This window comes from Eleutherodactylus coqui, chromosome 12 (genome assembly GCF_035609145.1).
Source record: "Eleutherodactylus coqui strain aEleCoq1 chromosome 12, aEleCoq1.hap1, whole genome shotgun sequence".
In the NCBI taxonomy this organism is placed as follows: Eukaryota; Metazoa; Chordata; class Amphibia; order Anura; family Eleutherodactylidae; genus Eleutherodactylus; species Eleutherodactylus coqui.
This window is the reverse complement of record NC_089848.1, coordinates 21,555,367-21,575,856: the sequence shown is the minus strand read 5'-3', so window position 1 is coordinate 21,575,856 and position 20,490 is coordinate 21,555,367.

Below are 20,490 nucleotides of genomic sequence, written 5' to 3'. Positions count from 1 at the left end.
CTAACAGTCTGGTCAGACGCTCCTCTCTACTCGTGGTCTGTAGGGGACGTCCTGAGCCCGGTCACCTTTTGTGCCCTCACACATCCACTGGTCCCAACACCACCTAACAGTCTGGTCAGAACAGCCTGGTGGGGGACAATTTGTCGATACGACCATCCAGCTTCTCACAGCCCAATAATGCGCCCCTCTCAGACTCTGGTAACGGGTGAAATCTCTACTCTGCATCGTAGAGGCCTCTAGTGGTCAACAAGCTCTACACAAGTGGAAGAAGAGGTCACTACACACAAGGAGCCTCTGAGAGCCTTTTATAGGCCAAGGGGGGAACCACTTTTAGGACCTCAGGTGACAAGACTGTTCATCTAATCACCACAACTCATCATTTACATATCTGCCTGTGATGGAACTGCAGGACGAGATTTGTAGCAAAATGATGACTTCTAGAGGTTGATGTTTTTGTTTTTTTACAAAGAGTTTACTTAGGAAAACCCCTTTAATTTGAATCTATCTATCTATCTATCTATCTATCTATCTATCTATCTATCTATCTAATTAATCCATTCATCTGTGATTTACCCCCCTGCTGCAGATACATTAAATATTAACAGATGCATCCATATCTATCTATCTCCATATCTATCTATCTATCTATCTCCATATCTATCTCATATCCATCTCCATATCTATCTATCTATCTATCTATCTATCTATCTATCTATCTATCTATCTATCTATCTATCTATCTATCTATCTATCTCCATATCTACCTACCTATCTACCTACCTATCTATCTATCTATCTATCTATCTATCTATCTATCTATCTATCTATCTATCTATCTATCTATCTATCTATCTATCTATCTATCTCCATATCTATCTATCTATCTATCTATCTATCTATCTATCTATCTATCTATCTATCTATCTATCTCCATATCTATCTATCTATCTATCTATCTATCTATCTATCTATCTATCTATCTATCTATCTCATATCTATTTATCTCATATCTATCTATCTCATATCTATCTATCTCCTATCTATCTATCTATCTATCTATCTCCTATCTATCTATCTCCTATCTATCTATCTATCTATCTATCTATCTATCTATCTATCTATCTATCTATCTATCTATCTATCTATCTATCTATCTATCTATCTATCTATCTCCTACCTATCTATCTATCTCATATCCATCTATCGCATATCTATCTATCGCATATCTATCTATCTATCGCATATCTATCTATCTATCGCATATCTATCTATTGCATATCTATCTATCTATCTCCTATCTATCTATGTATCTTCTTTCCATTTGTCTATCATTTAACTACTGCTGTAGATGCATCAAATATTGACAATAATAATTTAGTTACAAATTCTATCCAATTTTACGATTCTAGTTAAAAATACTCTAACAAATAACACATTTTTATTTTTTAAGATATTATTTATTCAAAGGAACAGAATGAAACACAAAAAAATAAATAGATGCTGTATGACTGCAGCCCCTCATGCTGTGCTTCATGCAATATAATCTAAAATATCCACAGATGCCACTAGGTGGCGCATGTGTAATGTAGTGTATAGAAGGCCATCTAGTAAAGTTTTACAGTACCGTAACTTAGCAGTTTCTGGTCAGCACAACCAGTGATTGAGAAATGTCAATAACTGTTACCAAAAAATAATGTTTACTACAAATTTTACAGCAACAATGAATATGTAACATTAAGTCCTATTTATTTTGTAGCATTTAGAACGATGTGTGAATATGTGCGGCTGTACGACTGATCAGGACCTTTACAATGTTATGTATAGTAATGGCCAGGATAATTCAATATCTTTATTTTTAGATTTGTTTTAGTAGTTGAAAACTTAAGACTGGCTTATTAAATCAATATGAATGCAAAGTAATGCTGAAGAGTTCCATGCATTATAGAAGAGGTGTGATGGATGTGCTGCAAGTGGAAAGTTCCGTTTAACCTACATCTCTTCATGCCATCTCCTTTTGAAGTAAAATGTTACTTTCAAGCCACTGAAGATAAAAGGCGAGGATCCCCATCCCACTCTATTATTACCATTGTGCCAGCCTGTACAAAGAGCTTTCCTGATAGTAATAACATATTAAGAAGCTGCTGATAATCCAGATTCTTGATATAATATATAAAATGGTTTCAATCTGGAGCATCATGTTAATACGTGATGTATTCATTGACTCGGTGGTGTACTAAAGCAAGGGGGTTTATGGCTTGAAGTCTGCAGGGCACACTTTTTATTACGTTATATATAATGTATATGCTGAGAGCTGATGTCTGGAAAAGCGCTGACCACGTTATGCTTGAACTTTCCATTGGGGTTTATAATAGGAGCATGGAAGGCAGAAAGTATGCCACTGTATAAGTACATAGTGATCAATATCAGCAGAGATATTAGGAACATGAATATATGGGATATACTTTTTTCGCGGGTTGCGGAAATGAGATTTCCTGATGAATGCATCAAATGTTAAAATCAAATATAATGTGGACAGAGCTTACCTTACCTAGTGACAACAGCAGCCATAGCCCGACTTACCACTTCTTCTGAGTGTTGTTTAGACCCCCTGGAGTGACAGCAGGGTCCTGTATAGGCATAAGACTTGTCTGCCGATAATCCTATTTTTTTTTGTGTGGATATTTTCCCTTATAAGGAACCTGTTAGGTCCCCGCAGTACCATAAACTAAGTTATGTAAGGGCAGGTGACAAGGAGACAGGTGATGGATCATTTATACTCACCTGCTCCCGCAATCTAGTGGTGTCCTCTCTGAAGTTGGTGCATGGCATGAAAATCTGACTCTTTTCAGAGTCCACTGTATGCGCTCTCCTATACAAGTTGTGACTCCGCTCTTGTAGGGGAAGGGGCGGAAATGACACAAGTTGCTAGAAATGTCCTCAAAGAATAAGTCAGTTTATTCTGATAGCAGTTTTAACAGCAGGTTGTAGCAGAAACAGGGTAAAACAGTCATTTTGATCAAAGATGTCAAATAGCTGCCCACCAGGGTGCGACCGGGCGGGAGGGTGAATTCTACTCCCACTGGGTCAGGAGCTCTTTCTCCTCGCTCCTCAACTTGCTGACACACACTGCCTAGCTTTCATGCCCCAGTAATGAGATTAGTTACTCACAGGTGAGCAAATGGGAACCTATCAGGAAGACCTGGACTAGATTCTGCCTCACCCAGTCCAAGTGTCTGGGCAAGATATATCCTCCATCCAGAACTTTCCCCTTCACCTGTCCACAAAATCTATGGTAGAGCGTGCACACGGGACTCTGAAAAGTCAGATTTTCAACCCGTGCACCAACTGCAGAGGAGGACTCTGCTGGATTGCAGGAGGGGGTAAGTATAAAAAATCCATCACCCGGGTCCTGGTCACGTCCTCCATAACTTAGTATATGGTGCTGTGGAGATGTGACAGGTTCCCTTTGATGTTTTAAAATTATATATTGAAAACTAATAATAGGAATAAAGTTGACCTTTTAAATGCTCACAATGGAGAAACTGATACATATTCTATAGTTCAGCGCAATACAAGGAACAACCGAACCTTGACAACTCCGCCAAATTGATTTTCCACATTTCCGTTTGGATTTCCACACACAACTTCTACATTATATTTCCTTTGTCTCATTAATTTTTTTGCTTTAGATAAAGAAATATTATTAAATTATTATGAACAGTTGTGAACTCAAAAACTTTACTGCGTAATCATCAATATTCAGTGTTTCTGGTTCCATCTGGAACATCAAACGTATTGCACAGATGTTGTGTTACTCCTGCTAAGTGATGTCTGACTGTCTGGGACATCACTTCATAGGGGGAGCAGACATTTAAAAAATTCAATTAGCAGAAGATAATGTTTGCAGATGGTGTAGTTATGATATCATGCCTATAGTACTTAGAATACTTGCACATGTATTTACAAATATTGAACTGGTTCATAATCACATATGTTCTCCCACATTGTACAGTAATTGTGATGATAACCTAAAAAACATTATTATAACTCTGTAAGGCTTGTTTTCTTTCCACTTATGGTACATAATTATGCAAGATTTAAGTGGATGTTACATTGTGAATTCTCTAAATACACAAGGACAAATTACAGTTATAAGAAATAATGAACTGTCACCAATTTTGGAGATATAATCAGTGTTAGTTTATAAATACAGTGTATTCGCTTGTGAAAACTGAGATAAATATTATATTCTAATTTATTAGAGTCTTTTGTGTCATTTTCCCATAACTGTAACTTTGAAGGGAGTCTTAAGGGTTGACTTGTGCCTGAATGAGTCTAAGGCCAGGCTTACATGACTGCATCCGTATAGCATATTCCACGTGCAGGTCTTGCGCTTGGAATATGCTGTATCAATCTAACAATGGCAGCCATGTTGCCGCTCACACAAATTGCACTAAATATGCATGCAAAAAAAAATAACAGCATGTTTTGTCTTCGGGTGTATTACGTTTGTACACATGCCAAGATAGTACATGGCGATGGACGGGCCACAGCAACTACGCAATGTCATGGTTGAATTACAACTTCACCATACAGTTCAATAAATTTGATTGGTTATGTTTGCATTTAGTTTGGTGTTTGTTATTTTCAGAGCATGATCAATGGATGAGGATGGTGTATGATATGGTGTCTCAGGTTATTTAACAATATGCAATGGAGTAGTTACATTTATACAGTCAGTTACAACCGCCCCTTTAAAGGCAAACATAATGCTCATGTGGTCCTCGATGAAAATGAGTTGGACACCCCTGCTCTAAAGACTGCTGCTGAAATGAGGGCTCTAACCAATCAGATTCGGAGCAGTTCAGTGGAGTTGCAATGCCCCAGACTTTGGAGAGGTTAAGCAACAAGGGTAAATCATTTGCATTACATATGCATGAAGTAGATCATCATAGGCATTATTAGAACACAAACGCAACATGCATCATATGGATTCAGTTAACTGGTTTGGACTGGAAGGGTTAATTTGTTCTGGCCTGCTTCTTTACTCTGACTCCTGTTTCTTCCTATTAAGCTTTCCTCCTCTTCTCTCTATAGCTCTCTCTTGGCATTTAGTACTCACTCTTTACATGCTCCATTTTCCACCACACTGGCTTTTCTCCTTTACTCCTCGGTCTCCTTTAGACTTTTCTGAGCTGGCTGGACTACTAGAATAGACTGCTTCTGATGAGTTGACAGGATGTTCTTCTGGTTCCTTCCCGGTCTCTATCTAAGGCTCCCCTGGACTAGACTCTCTCCAGGCCTGGACTAGACTGTCTTAATTCTGCCCACTCTTTCTCTTTTATATCTTCTACCTCAACCAATCCTAGGCTATGGGAAAACGAGCTAACCAATCCCTGAATTAGCTAGGGGGGATTGGCAGGTGTGAGAGCAGGTTAGGATGCATTCTGCAAAGTCATGTAGGGTTAGGTGATAGGAACATTTTCAATTAACCCATTATTGACTATTTAAAGGCATACATTAACAATTCAAGGAAGAATATGAACAATAATATCATAACATGTCACACTTATTATACATCCCCTTACGACCTGATAGTCAACACTGAAAGTGCTGGAGTACACAACTCTGGGCTACTTCAGAGTGAGGTCTCATGTTCATTCCATCAGCAGCTAAATCTTGTATTCTAAGACAGCAAGGCAATGGTGGGACCTCTAATGAATAGCTATTGGCAACCATGTTGTTAAAATACATAGATTATATTGAAGTAATAACTTTGTACATTATCTGATGATTTAGACTGATTTCACATGACATTTCTGTGTAACCACTGCTGTTACCACTCCAGTTTCCATTCTCCACGCAGAATTCAGGACGAAACTAGAACAGCACGTGATGTTCTACTATAGGTTTCACATCCTGTCCCCATGGAGTCTTGTAACATGTATGGCACCTTTTTATCTTGTAACTGTAGCAACATAACTGTGTAAGAATGATTTCACATTACATTAGCACTGCTTCTGTCCTGATTTGCAATCTACATACAAAAAACTGAGTGCGGATGGAAACCAGGATCAAAATGTGAAATGTAGACCTCTTTGGTAACCTTCTGTCAGGACTTGAACTCAGGAACTCCTGTACTCCAGGTGGCGGCCCATCCTGCTAAACTATTCTGAGACCTGGATCTTTCGCTAAAAATTTGTCCTTATTCCTTCCCCCTGTTAAACTAGTTCTTTTTTCCTGCTTGGCTCTAACCTGGTTTCCTGATGAGATGCCCCATATAAACCTGGCCTGGTGTCTCCTTCATTACATGGTTATTGTGCTCTCAGCCCTTAGTCAAGCTCTGCTGCTACACTACACTACAATTGCTGCTTCAGTGTACTGACCTCTGCCTTCCGCTACCTGACTACTCCTTTTGTACCGTAACAATACTACACTTCTCCTGATCTCTGACTTCCCCTGGCCACGCTATCAACCCACTCTGGTCGCAATGAAAGACTCCGAACCTGCACCAGAACGTAACACCATCTGACGTAGTTTCTATTCTTGTTAGTCTTTTACACAGGATAGAAAAGCGTGTGCTTGGCGCTTGACTAAGGATTAGAAACAGGTGATACATGACAGAGTCTAGAACAAGTGATATTAACTGTTCATATGCTGGTGAATGGGCTATAGCGGAACTGAGCAAGTACTGGCAATGATGATCAAAACATGAGCAGGTACAGATGGGGATGTAGCAGATCTGGATATTGAAGGATATTGAAGGGGTTCAAAGAAGGGCAACTAAACTAATACATGGAATGACGGGACTGGAATACCCAGAGAGGCTATCCAAATTGGGACTATTTACTCTAGAAAAAAGAAGGTTAAGAGGCGACCAAATAACCATGTATAAGTACATGAGGGGACAACACATGGATCTCTCCCGCGATCTGTTTACACCCAGGAGTGTGACGGTAACAAGAGGACATCCGCTACGATTAGAGGAAAGTAGGTTTCATCACCAACATAGAAGGGGATTCTTTACTGTTAGAGCAGTTAGACTGTGGAACTCTCTGCCTGAGGACGTAGTGATGGCAAAATCCTTAGAGGAGTTTAAAAGGGGACTTGATGTCTTTCTGGAGAAGAAGGATATTACAGGATATAAATATTAGGTTAAGTGTCAATCCTGGTATATAGGCAGGTAGGAACTATTAGGGGTTGATCCAGGGAACAGTCTGATTGCCATTAGGGAGTCGGGAAGGAATTTTTCCCCCAAAAGGGCTAATTGGCTTCTGGCCCTGGGGTTTTTTGCCTTCCTCTGGATCAACACAGTAGAATAGACAGGCTGGACTAGATGGACATTGTCTTCATTCGGCCTTACATACTATGTTACTATGTTATTGGCAATGGTCTAGAAGAGCTGGGTAGATTCTGGAGGATAAGCCAAGGATGTTTAGTCAATGGTCTCTCAGGTAAGATAACATTACTCACATGCCCAGCTGTTGACGAAGCTCCATTGCTCTTATCATGGCTGCTGGCTCTGTTTAAAGGGGTTGTCCCGCGCCGAAACGGGTTTTTTTTTTTTTTCAACCCCCCCCCGTTCGGCGCGAGACAACCCCGATGCAGGGGTTAAAAAAGAACACCGGACAGCGCTTACCTGAATCCCCGCGCTCCGGTGACTTCTTACTTACCCGGTGAAGATGGCCGTCGGCAGCTTCTCCCTCGGTGGACCGCAAGGCTTCTGTGCGGTCCATTGCCGATTCCAGCCTCCTGATTGGCTGGAATCGGCACGTGACGGGGCGGAGCTACACGGAGCCCCATTCAGAAAAGCAGAAGACCCGGACTGCGCAAGCACGTCTAATTTGGCCATTAGACGGCAAAAATTAGACGGCAACCATGGAGACGAGGACGCTAGCAACGGAGCAGGTAAGTGAAAAACTTCTGATAACTTCTGTATGGCTCATAATTAATGCACAATGTACATTAAAAAGTGCATTAATATGGCCATACAGAAGTGTATAGACCCACTTGCTGCCGCGGGACAACCCCTTTAATGTTATCTGCCGACTCCCCGCGGGAATAGGGCCTGCAGTCTACTGAGCGATATATGTGTTTTCTTTATCCTAAGTAGCTGATTGATGTATTTTAAGTTCACCTTAAAATCATCGTTCAAATGAAAAGTGCACGATGCCTGCGTTTACATGTAATGATTATGGCTCATTTTTGGTCGTTGAACGTGTAAATGGGCCTTGAGACACACTTCCACCCATACTCCACCTGATGCTACTTCAAACCATAGCAATATGATTATGCATCATAATTTTAAAAACTGCAGTTTACACAAGTAATAATGCTATCGCTAGACTGGACCCAGCATGCCTGAACATACCATTGGGTACATAAAGAAAGGGAAAAAGAAGACTTAGCAAATCCATGTGTGGCCTTACACTTTCTTCTACTTTTTAGTTTGTTGGCCTTGAGCTGGCTGTTCTATGATGTTTGTGTGACTCCTATGGGAGTTACAGAAACAGCGTAGCAAAGCTCGCTTGACTGTTTCTGTAAGTCCCGACTACCTCTAGCCACCACATATAGGTGAGCCGGGTTAAGTGGGGGCCAATCCACAGCTCTAGACAGATGTGGGTCCTGCACTGATCAGACTTTTATGGTATATCCTGTAATAAAAGTTGATATTAGAACACCCTTTTAAGAAATGTCTTCATTATATGGTAATTTCTATTCATATGCTTTCCATATATCTCAACCTTTTTTATTACATTCATGGAAAAATTTAAAGTAATATGTTAGGTAAGTTTTCAAATGCTTTGTCTTACTTCCATTTGTGTCAATGGATCCTGAATACACTATCTTTCCATTGATAGCTGTTGCGATGCTGTTCATTCCAAGCGTAATTATCAACATCTCAACTCATATATTTCTTTTATAACATGCCTGATTGACAACCGTCAAGGGCTTCGGTTGCCTTGGGAAGCGCCTTTGTTTTTTCTTTGCAGTGATTTTAATACATTTGTTTTTTCCAGCATACGTATACACATTCTACAGCATCATAACTTTTAATGTATATTTTACTTGATTGCATGTTCTTTATAAATTCAAGGTCATCTTTAATAATTTTCTGGTGCAGCGTCTGATATTTAAACTGTATATACTGTATATATTCTTCGTCGAGATTCAGTATGCATTCAAGGCGCTGACCCTTTGTTTCCGGCAAATTAGCACAGAATTCTTTGTGGTTTTCATAACAAAATCAGATATCCACTGGGAGAGCTTATGTCTGCAAAGCCTTCCTATTTATATCTACCTCAACAGAGAATGATTCTTCTTTCCCTTTAGTGTGTTAACTGTAAAGAGAACGGACAATGCAGTAAAACAATTCTATTGGAGGTCACATAAATTTGTAATCAAGGGGCAGCTTTTTGTTTGTAATTCCATACTGCATGCTTAATATGAATGCACAAGGCTAACCAGATATTATTCTAAATGATGCCGAAAGCGTTTCCTACTTTTATTCTTCTAATATAAATTTCAACCCGTACCCCAAAAACATACTAACACCTGTGGCCCAATAAGATATACCACTTTTAATTTGCTTTCTTTACCATGTTATGAGAATAGAAACTGTATGCAGAACAATCTTATATAAAATTCAAGACAATCATAGAAAAAAGTTCAGAGATATCAAAGTACGATATATTAGGGAGCTGTCACACAGGCACCTGAGACGCACCTAAAGGCACCGCTTTATCTGCTGCTGTGGATTTCTGCACCATAACCCGTATGCATACATGAACATTTTGGTGCAGAATTTTCTGCATCTGTAGTTGCGTCTTACAGAAATATTCTAGGGGTTTTTTCTAGACTGGATGGAGTTACGCCTCGGGACACAGCCAAATCCATAGCTGTGGAATTACGCACGAACATTCACAGGTTCTAACTGTATTTTGTTGTAGAATTGGTTAAAGGTTTTAAGCCATTTTCAATTCTGCATCTGAACCTAGGACCCCAGTGCTGCAAGGCAACAATGCTAACCACTGAACACAACATTCATCAATTTTAAGGTTATTGGTGAAGTTCCCATTCAGTTAAAACTAATTTGCACTAAAACAAAGTTTATTGAACCAGACGAACCAAACTTTCCAAAAGTTTGCTCAACACTAATTGGGAACAATGATTCAAAAATATGATCATTCACCAATCATCAGTCCTTGTAAAAGTTACTTAAAAGAATGGAATCAGTTTGAATGGCTGTTGTAGTATTAGAAGCAACAGTAGTACCTTGGTAAAGAACATACTGTATAAGAAAATGAAATTCTAAAAGATAAAACTGTTAATAGAAACTATAAACATCAGCTTTAGAAAAGAGCAAGAATGTCAAAAGTGTGTTTTTGTATGGTACAGTGATCCCTCAACTTACAATTGCCTCAGGATACAGTATTTTCAACATACAGTGGTCTTTCTCAGACCATTAAAACTTGACTCAACATACAATGTGGCAGATAATCCGATCCAGCCAATCAGCATGGGCATTTCAGTGGTAAAGCCCTCTGTATTGCTGAAGTGCAGACACTGATTGGATGTTTAGTGACACTTCTCTATAGTATAGTGTAGTATTAAATGTTTTATACTAAATTCTACCTGTCCCAGGTTAAGCTGCACTTTGCTTACCAGGTAAGAGTAGCTCCATGCTATTTGTGGGTACACTATGAACTGTACTAGACCCTGAAGAGGTTTCTTGTCCTCTATATAGAAAGGGATTTAAATCTTCCAACAGCTCTTTCTGATTGTTAAATATTAGGTTATGACTTTCTTTATCTGTATTAGATATCTACTTAACTTTCCTCCATCTTCATTTTGTATTGGTTTTGGATGATATTTGGGGGATTTTGGAACCAATTACCATAGAGTTATGGTCAACTCAGAAGTAATTCATTTTCTATGTTGAGGGACCACTTAAATAATGCCATTTAAGGAGCATTTCTACCCTTAACCCCAGTTCTCCATCTAGAGCGTGGTGATTGGTTTCTTAGCCAAAATTTAAACTTTTTTTTTGTAACATACAGATGTATCCATCCTCTAAGCTGAATTTCATTAAAAGGGCTTTACCATGAAAGCAAGTTATTCCCTATCCATAGATTACAGGATAATCTATTTATTGGTAGGGATCCGACTACTACGATCTCCACCGTTCCCAAGAAAGGGAGACCAATGTATCTCCAAATAGCCCTCTTGGATATAGGTGAGCAATTGGTATATAGGCTCACAATTCCCAACCATTGTTATAAGGCTTGTTTAAAAAGTCTGACTGTCACGTCCAAGCAGGACATGCTGGATCTGTAAACCTGAAATACTACACAACTGCACACCAAACTGTGGTAAACAATAATGAAAACCGGCACAAGGAAAACACTGTCCCTAAAGACTCTTACCCAGGGAAGGGACCTGCCTATGCGCAGACATGGGTGAACCTGGCTACGCACCTGGGCCATTAGCTAATCCTACATGGGATAGGGGAAGGCCACAGAAAAAAGATAAAAAGAATAATAACCGCTGTACTTAACTTTGAAAAAACTCGGGCAAACAGGAGATCCAGCACCAAGCTCTCACTTCTATCACAATCAGAGGAAGACTGAAAATTAAACAGCACTGAGCTAAGCACAAGGCCAGGTTAGATCCAGAAAGTCCCACCTAATACCATTCCCACCGTAGCTAGAAGATGGAGAAACACATACAAGACCCATACCCGATTACTAGAATGGAAGCAATCCCAGAACTGCCGCAACACTGACATTAACTTGCAGTAATGCTGCCTTCCAATAGGTAAATGCAGCAAAGATATTGTTCCATCTTCCTATTTACATATTTCCTAGAGGAGCATGGATGGCCTTATAAGGCTCCTCACACATCCTGACAAGCAGATAGTCACGGTTGTGTGCCAGCTGACGCTGTACTGGGCCTAGGTAATTTGGAGACAGACTGGAGTCAGGATTGATAGTAGAGATATACAAATGAGAGACCGGCTGGAAGTCAGAGTAGGCGTTAGACTAGCTGTATCCAGAATACAGAGTCAAGGAGCACAGAAGTCAGGATAGTCCAATACAGGCAGAGGGTCAGAACCAAGAACACAAACGAGGGGTTTTTTTTTATAACTGACAGTAATGTGACTAAATTGCTCAGGTGTCCACCCTAGGGGGAGAATGACTAATATAGCAAGTGAAGGAACTGGATTGGAGGACGATGAGTAAAGAGAGTGCACACTGGCTCTTTAAGAAACTAGGCAGGAGTGTGCATGAGCCCTACTGGCAGAATGCAAGGATGCAGTAGTAGAAGCCACAGCACAATGGCAACCCATCACAGCTGTAGGAGCAGGTAAGCCACAACAAAAAGTGTGCCATGACTAAACCACTTTACATGAAACCACTTGTCATAGTACCAATAAGGTGACCAGATTTTCCCATGGTCAAGGTGGGACAGGGAGGTGTGGTCGGCTGGGTGGCTTATTATTACATATGATTTTACCTCTGTTACAATAAAAAGGAACGGGCCATTAAAAACAGTAAATTCTGCAGCATTTCTGCATCCAAAAAAATAGTCAAAATCTGTGCCATTGGGGCAAATTTTGACTGAAAATTAGTTGTGCACTCTGATTTCATACTATGTGGCGCTCCCTCTCAGCTCTTCCGTAAGCCTTTCCCTGTCAGCCCTCCCCAGCTTCCAGTTCCTAGCGGCTTATAGTGGCCTCACCTTACCAACATCACCTGATCAATGTCACTGGGAACTGAAAGCCGGGGAGCACTTGTTGCGGGAAGCCTATGGAGGAGGTGAGGGGGAGCGTCGCATAGTATGAAATCAGTTGTGGGTACGCGGCTAATTTTCAGTCAAAGTTCGCATCAATGGCATGGATATTGACAGATTTTTTGGATGCAGAAATGCTGCAGAATTTCCCGTGGAAATTTCTGCTGTGGACATTCCGCAGCATTTCCGTCACGTGTAAACATACTGTAAATCAGCTTGATTTCTGCTGCCACATGCAGAGTGGCCTCAGTAGTAAAAGTGACCCCAACTGTTGTCTCAATAGTAATAGTGGCCCCGGTAGTAAAAGAAGGCTGGGAGGAGACTTAATAGCTGTGTGCAAATATCTGAAGTGCAGAGGGATCAGCCCTATTCTCATCTGCACAAGGAAAGACTAGAAACAATGGGATGAAACTGAAAAGGAGGTGACACAAATCAGATATTAGAAAAAACTTTCTGACAGTGAGGGTGATCAATGAGTGGAACAGGTTACCACAGGAGGTTGTGAGTTCTCCTTCAACAGAAGTGTTCAAAAAAGGCGGGACAAATATCTCTCTGGGATGATTTGGTAAATTCTGCACTGAGCAGGGGGTTGGACCTGATGACCCTGGAGATCCCTTCCAACTCTAGCATTCTATAATTCTATGAGTGTCCCTACAGTGGCCTTCAGTAGTAATAGGGTCCCTCACAGTAGCCCCAGTAGTAGTAGGGTCCCCGACAGTGGCCCTCAGAAGTAATAGTGTACCCTACACTGGCCCTCAATAGTAGTAGGCTTCCCCACAGTAGCCCCAGTAGTAATAGTAGCCCCAGTAGTAATAGTGATTCCCACAGTAGCCTTCAGAAGTAATAGGGTCCCCCACAGCAGCCCCAGTAGTAATAGGGTCCCCTACAGTGGCCCTTAGTAGTAATAGTGTCCCCACTAGTGCACTCAGTAGTAATAGTGTCCCCCACAGTAGCCTGCAGTAGTAATAGGGTCTACTACAGTGGCAATCAGTAGTAAAAGTGTCCCCCCACAGTACCCTGCAGTAGTAATAGTGACCCCCACAGTAGCCCTCAGTAGTAATAGTGACCCCACAGTACAACCTCAGTAATAAAAGTGTCTCCTACAGTAGCCCCAGTAGTAATAGGGTCCCCTACAGTGACCCTCAGTAGTAAGTGTCCCCCACAGTAGCCCCAGTAGTAATAGGGTCCCCCACAGTATCCCTAAGTAGTAATATCATCCCCCACAGTGACCCTCAGAATTAATAGTGTCCCCCCTAGTGAACTCAGTAGTAATAGTGTCCCCCACAGTAGCCCGCAGTAGTAATAGTGACCACCACAGTAGCCCTCAGTAGTAATAGTGACCCCCATAGTAGCCCTAGCAGTAATAGTGGCCCTCAGTAGTAATAGTGTTCCCCCTAGTGCACTCAGTAGTAATATTGTCCTCCACAGTAGCCCTCAGTAGTAATAGTGAGTCCCACGGTAGCTTAAGTAGTAACAGTGGCCTCCACAGTAGCCCTCAGTAGTAATAGTGATGCTCACAGTGGCCCCAGTGCTAATACTATTACTACTGGGGCTTATATAGGGGACACTATTTCCAATATTACTAATATTAGTAATTCATATTACTAATATTACTTATATTGACCCCAGTAGTAACAGTGACCCCCACAGTGGTAGTAGAAATATTTACCTTCCCAGGATCTTCAGAGTGCTGCTGCTCCTTCTATTTTCAGCACTGCTGCGGGAGGAAGTATGTGTGCACCCGCATCACTGCCTACTCCCTTCTTCTCTCCTCTTGTGGAGCTGAAGAGGAGAGATCAGGAGAAGGAGGAGGAAGATCCTAGATGCGCACACTGCCATCAGTGTGTGCATCCACCGCATCTCCACAAAGTGATTACCAGCTGGGGAGCTGCAGCACCGCAGCTGGTAATTGCTATGGTGACCAGATGTCCCAAAAGCGGGATAAATGGCTGCCCTGCCGGGGTCCCAGCAGAAGGCGGGACACATGGTCCCAAAGCGGGACTGTCCTGCCTAAATTGGGATGTCTGGTTACCTTATCTAGATTGGCGTCTTACATGTTTTGTACTAAGTATTCTTGTTCACAGTGGTAAGCATGACGACTTATGTCCACGGGGATCCACGTTACATTTTTAAATTGATTATAAATAAAACTAAATATAATTCTTTTATTTCAAGTGCTGGATTTTGCTTTTTTGTGACTGAAATCTGTTTTGCCATTAGCCAGTAGTTTCTTTTCCTTCACTGTGGAAAATGGATTAGGTGAATCAATATTTGCACACATAGCGGTGAGCATATTTGTATATTTCCTTAGGCCTATATTTAGTACACTTTCTGTGATGTTAACGGGGGTTTTACAACATTTAAAAATATCACAGGCGGCAGGTAATGGTGTAAGATTAAAAAAAAGCCTTTTAATAATACCTTCCCTGTCCAATGCAATTGCACAGGCCCCGCTTGTCCAATCCCGAAAGTGATTGCAATGATTACATGTCCTTAATAGCTCACTGCCCAGCCAATTAATCACTGGCCTCAGTGGCCACATGCCGTTCATGCACAGATGCTCACTGAGACCAGTGATTGGCTGAGCAATGAAGGTGTCAGAGAGGCAGTGCCGAACGAGGGAGGCCGTTTTATAAGTGAGTATTGCTTTTTTCCTATTTTACACCATCATCTGCTGACTGTAATTATTTTAATGTTGGGGAACCCCTTTAATGCTACATCTGTAGTACCTTTTCCAATTGAAGTGAATACTATGAAAAGTATGGCCTTCTGAGTAGGAACCAGAAAAGGAGCTGATGTAAACATTTAAGAGGCTGCAGCACAAGAACTGCGCCCCCTTCAAATAACTGATTGGCAGAAGTCTCAAGAGTCATTCCCCCAACTCAGATATTGATGGCCTATTCTGTGGCATCAGTTTTACAATCCAGATAACCTCATTATAAAATTCTGTCTGCATGCATCACCACTGGGTGAGAGCTTAAGGTGCTTTTAGATGGAATGTATCATTCAAAAAATTATTTAGTCTAGTGCAAGTGAACAATAATCTTTTAGTCTAAACGCGCACCAATGACTGAACGATGAACGATAATCGTTCACTTTTCACTCATTGTCCATTTTATGAATTCATTGTTGGCTCATTCACTTATCATTCGGTTTTTCACATTCGTTCAGTCCTTCTCAGTCACTTATAGAACGAATGTGAAAAACTGAACGATTTCTCATTTGAACAAGCCAACGATGTATCTGCCTGTCTAAACAGATTGTACGAGCAAACGAGCTAACTTTGACATTCCAACGATAAATCAGCTTGTCTAAAAGCACCCTTAAGTGCATGTAGATTTGTGTGGCTCCTATTGGACTCAATAACATAGTTCCAATGCACCCCAATATCTGGAGGAAAATGGATTTATATAATTTAACTACTGTATTTGTAGGAGATAAAATGGAATCTTTAAACTACTAACGACTGCTTGTTAGTGAGTATGTGAGTGCTTATCATGCTTCGCCTCTGGTGACACCATTACTCCACCCCCCAGTGACGCCATTGAAGGTCCTACAGCATATATAAAACACAGAGCCTGACCGACAGAAGAACAAGGTTAGGGCTCTTCAAAAAAAAGGGGAGAAAAATAACACAATGAGAATACAACAATAATTATCCCAGACACAACTCAGCAGTCCTGAAAGAAGACACCAACCTGTCTCCACCACAGAGATCCGGTAAGCTAAAGGACCTGTGATTATGTCACTGCTGTGGGAGGAGCCATTCTGCAGTTTGTAGAAAGTACTCTATGTGGACTCTTCTCAAGCTCCATGCCTGGTGACGTCATCGTAGGTCCTATATGATAATAAAACTCAGAGCCTGACCGACAGAAGAACAACACGGTTAGGGCTCCTGAAAAGGGGAGGACAAAAATAACAAAATGAGAATACAACTAAGCTATTATTATCTCAGACACAACTCAATGGTCCTGACAGAAGACACCGACATAGGAATCAAGATCCATGTAGTAGAGCTGTGTGTGTGATGTGTGGGGATATAGATGTACCATGTAACAGAGCTGTGTGGCGCATTGCACCACCATAAACATTGGTACTATAATTTTCTATTAATTACTAGTCAGCTTCATAACAGATACAAGGCCACATTTTCAATCACAGTGTTGATATGTGATACTATTATGGTGTTAAGGACCGTTACACATGACCGGTCACATTAACCTTTCAAGCCTTGGGTTCCAAATTAGTTCGTACTTGGATGCATCAGAGAGGCCAAAAACTATATGATTTATAGTAATTGGCTCCCACAGGTACGTAGAGATGAGCCGCGGCAAGTATACAGCCCACTCTGCTTAAGGCGCGTACACTGAACGTTTATTGACTGAGTATAGTTCTAATACAGGAAAGGAATACGTCATTAGTCATGGGGTTAATCTTATTGGGTTAGAAAAAACATCAAGAATTGTGCTTTGTTAAAACAATCAGCGCAGTGAGAATAAATCTGTTATGTTCTCAAGCGTCTGTTTCTCTTCAGCGTTATCTGGTCCTCCCTGGTCCTCCCTTGTATTCACTTTGTTATTCAGGTGGTTGTAGCACAGTCAGTTCCTTTGTCCGAGTCTCTCTGGAGGTTGTGGGAGGGTTTTTTCTGATAAGAACTGTGTCCAGACTTGGTTCTCATGAAAAAGAACAGAGAGACACATCATTAGACATTGCACCGAATATACTGCTCTAAAGTTATTTCTGCTTGAATTATTGTTTCACTACGCACAAGCTTATTTACATCTTGTAATGCTCCATTTTGTATCTAGCAGCCATTTTGAGACAGATTCTTCCATTTTATGGACCTGTACCATCTCAAATCCCCCTAGAAACTGTCTCAAAATAAACAATACCTTATAACTTCTACTGGGCGGGGTAAGGTTTGCTTTCCCTATCTCTAGTTTATGATCTATGCCCTACCTATCATTGTTGGTCAGCTGTCCAAGGGCTAATCCCTTCCCCGACAACTAATCCTAACTAACTAAATGCGAAGACCTAATAGACACAGAAGGGATCTACAACTCACATGCTATTCTATTCTAATGGCTGGGAAACTAGAGTGGTCACCCCTGCTTCTGCTGAGACAGATCCATAAGGGGACAAATCGCTCTGTTGTATTATAGGCATATAGCCCGGGGTCTCTTTATCGACATATACGGGAACAATAGGCACCATTTGATCTGTATACTTAGCACAGGAGCGTCTTATGCAGGGTACAATACAGACAGAAAGTAGCAGGAGTATGATAAGAGTAACCAGAATCCCTATTCCTATCTGCATCAAGAATTGTTTCCATTGTCCGGTCCATGCAAACCACTCATCCCAGGAGTTAGTTATCCCAGAATTACGCTTCAGCTCTTCTGACAATGTGGCCAATTTCTTTATTGCAATAGTCACCTTACCTGAGGGCCCTGTGTTATCTGGAATATTCGTACAGCAAGTTTCACCAATCATTTTACAAACACCACCTTTCTCGGCTAGTATCATATCCAGAGCCATTCGGTTCTGGAAAGCCATGGTGGCCGTGGGGCCCAACTGATCAGCAAGCCCCTAAAGTGCATCTCTTGTATAGCTCACGAACCCCTGCTGGTTGTAATATATATCAACATTCTTATTGATGGTTACTATTCCAAACAGGGACTCAAATCCAGCCTTAACTTGATCCCTGGCTTTAAACTCATCTGGCACCCCCCCCCCCCCCTTGGCACTCTGATTGCATCTATATATACATACATGTGGATCAAACCTGCCACCTGGTTTCAGATTGTGACGCTCGTCTGTAGGACCTGAGAGAGAAGCAGAGACCACAGAATGCGTTATTGACAATTCCTTGGAGAGACCTATGACAAAATTAACAAGAGAATCATTTCCCAAACTTGGCTACTGTGGCATGTATCCTCCGGAGAAAAAGAAAAACTAATGGAAGACACTCAATTCAAGATTTGCCCGTTTCCTTCATTGCCCATGGATCTACTTTCCCACTACTCCGTGGACGGTAGGGTGTGTGAAAAGCCTGGAATATACCCAAAGCAGACATGATGTATTGCATTATTTCACCTGTGACATTTGTACCTTTGTTTGACTTAATCACTTCCAGTACCCGGTATCTGCAGATTACCTCATTCATGAGCTTCTGTACAGTTACCTGCTTATTTACTTTGGTAACAGGGTAGGTCTCCAACCTGAAAAGAAATCAACAACAAGCACATATTCATACTTCCCAACAAGTGGGAGCTGAATGTAGCCAATTTGCAATCCCTGAAATGGGTAGAGTGGTCTAGGCAAGCGTTATGTGGCAAATTTACTTCTGCCCTGTTGCTTACGGCAAAGATCATGCAAAATTGGACAAATGATGCAGCAGCTACAGAAAACCCAGGAGCCACCCGTCCTCGTTCAAGCGCCGAAATAATTGCTGCTTTGATAGGTGCGTCTTTCTGTGCGTCAGCTGGGCCATCATGGGGCACAGGGACCGTGGTAAGCAAGTGCTGTTGACTGTCCGCCATACGCCGCCCTGTTCTGTTGCTCCCATATTTAGTCCATTTGTCTTTTTTTCTTCATTGCTGGCTTGTAACTGTAAAGTCCTTAGCATATCAAAGTCCAAAGTTTTTATCAAAGTCCAAAGTTTTTATCAAAGTCCAAAGTTTTTGTCAAATTCTTCTTTTCTTCTTTTCTTCCACGGCTTCAGGGCCGCTGCCTTTGCTGTGTGGTCTGTGATGGTGTTGCCTCTTGCTTCTCCGGTGTAGTAATTAGTGTGAGCTCTCCACTTTGTCAGGTAGAAGTAAGTAGGTCCTCCGTGAGACTCTGCACCGCTGCACCATTTTTAATTGGCTGTCCTGCTGAGGTAACAAGCTGTCTGGCCTTCCATGTGGGGCCGTAATCATGAGCTATGCCAAATGCATACCGGGAGTCAGTGTAAAAGGTTGCCATCTTACCTTCTACCACTCTACACGCCCCAGTGAGGGCCTTCAGTACCGCTTCTTGTCCTGAAACATGCGGAGGCATTCTGCTTTTAGGACATCTTGTTGTGTATATCCGATGTGGAGTCATCCATCACCTTGGTACCATCTATAAAAAACAACTCAAAATATGCATTGTTAGCAAGGGACTTCAGTAACCTTTATTATGGCCACCTGTTCTGGCAACATGATGGCTTTCATTAGTAAACTTACAGCTTTTCTATTCTTGATGGAGGAAACACAAAAGGCTTAGTGATGCATTGAGGTAACTATTTGGGTCAGGAGTACATAAAAAAGTAAATCATCAACATATTACAAGAGGGTGGTGCCCTTGGGAATTGGCCAGGCGTCTAATACCAGCTTCATGCATCTGGTAAACTGGTTGTGGGCTATTCTGTGCCCCTTATGGCAGCACTGTCCAACAGTGCTGCTTTCCTCTGAAAATAAATGCAAACAAATACTGACAGTCTGGCTGGCCCTTTAAACTCTTTCTCTTTAACGGGGAACAAAAGGGGTATTGGCTGGGAAGACACATTTCTTTAAGGGCTTTCAGTTAACATAAAGAAGAGACAGTGTCTGCAATTGCATCTTCCTGGACATGTGCCAGGGGGTACTGACGGACCAAGGGGGCTAAGAGCTTGTTCCTCTGCGTGCGTAAGAGTGAGGACAGGGAGAGGTGTCGCTTGGTCTGCTGCCATCCGAC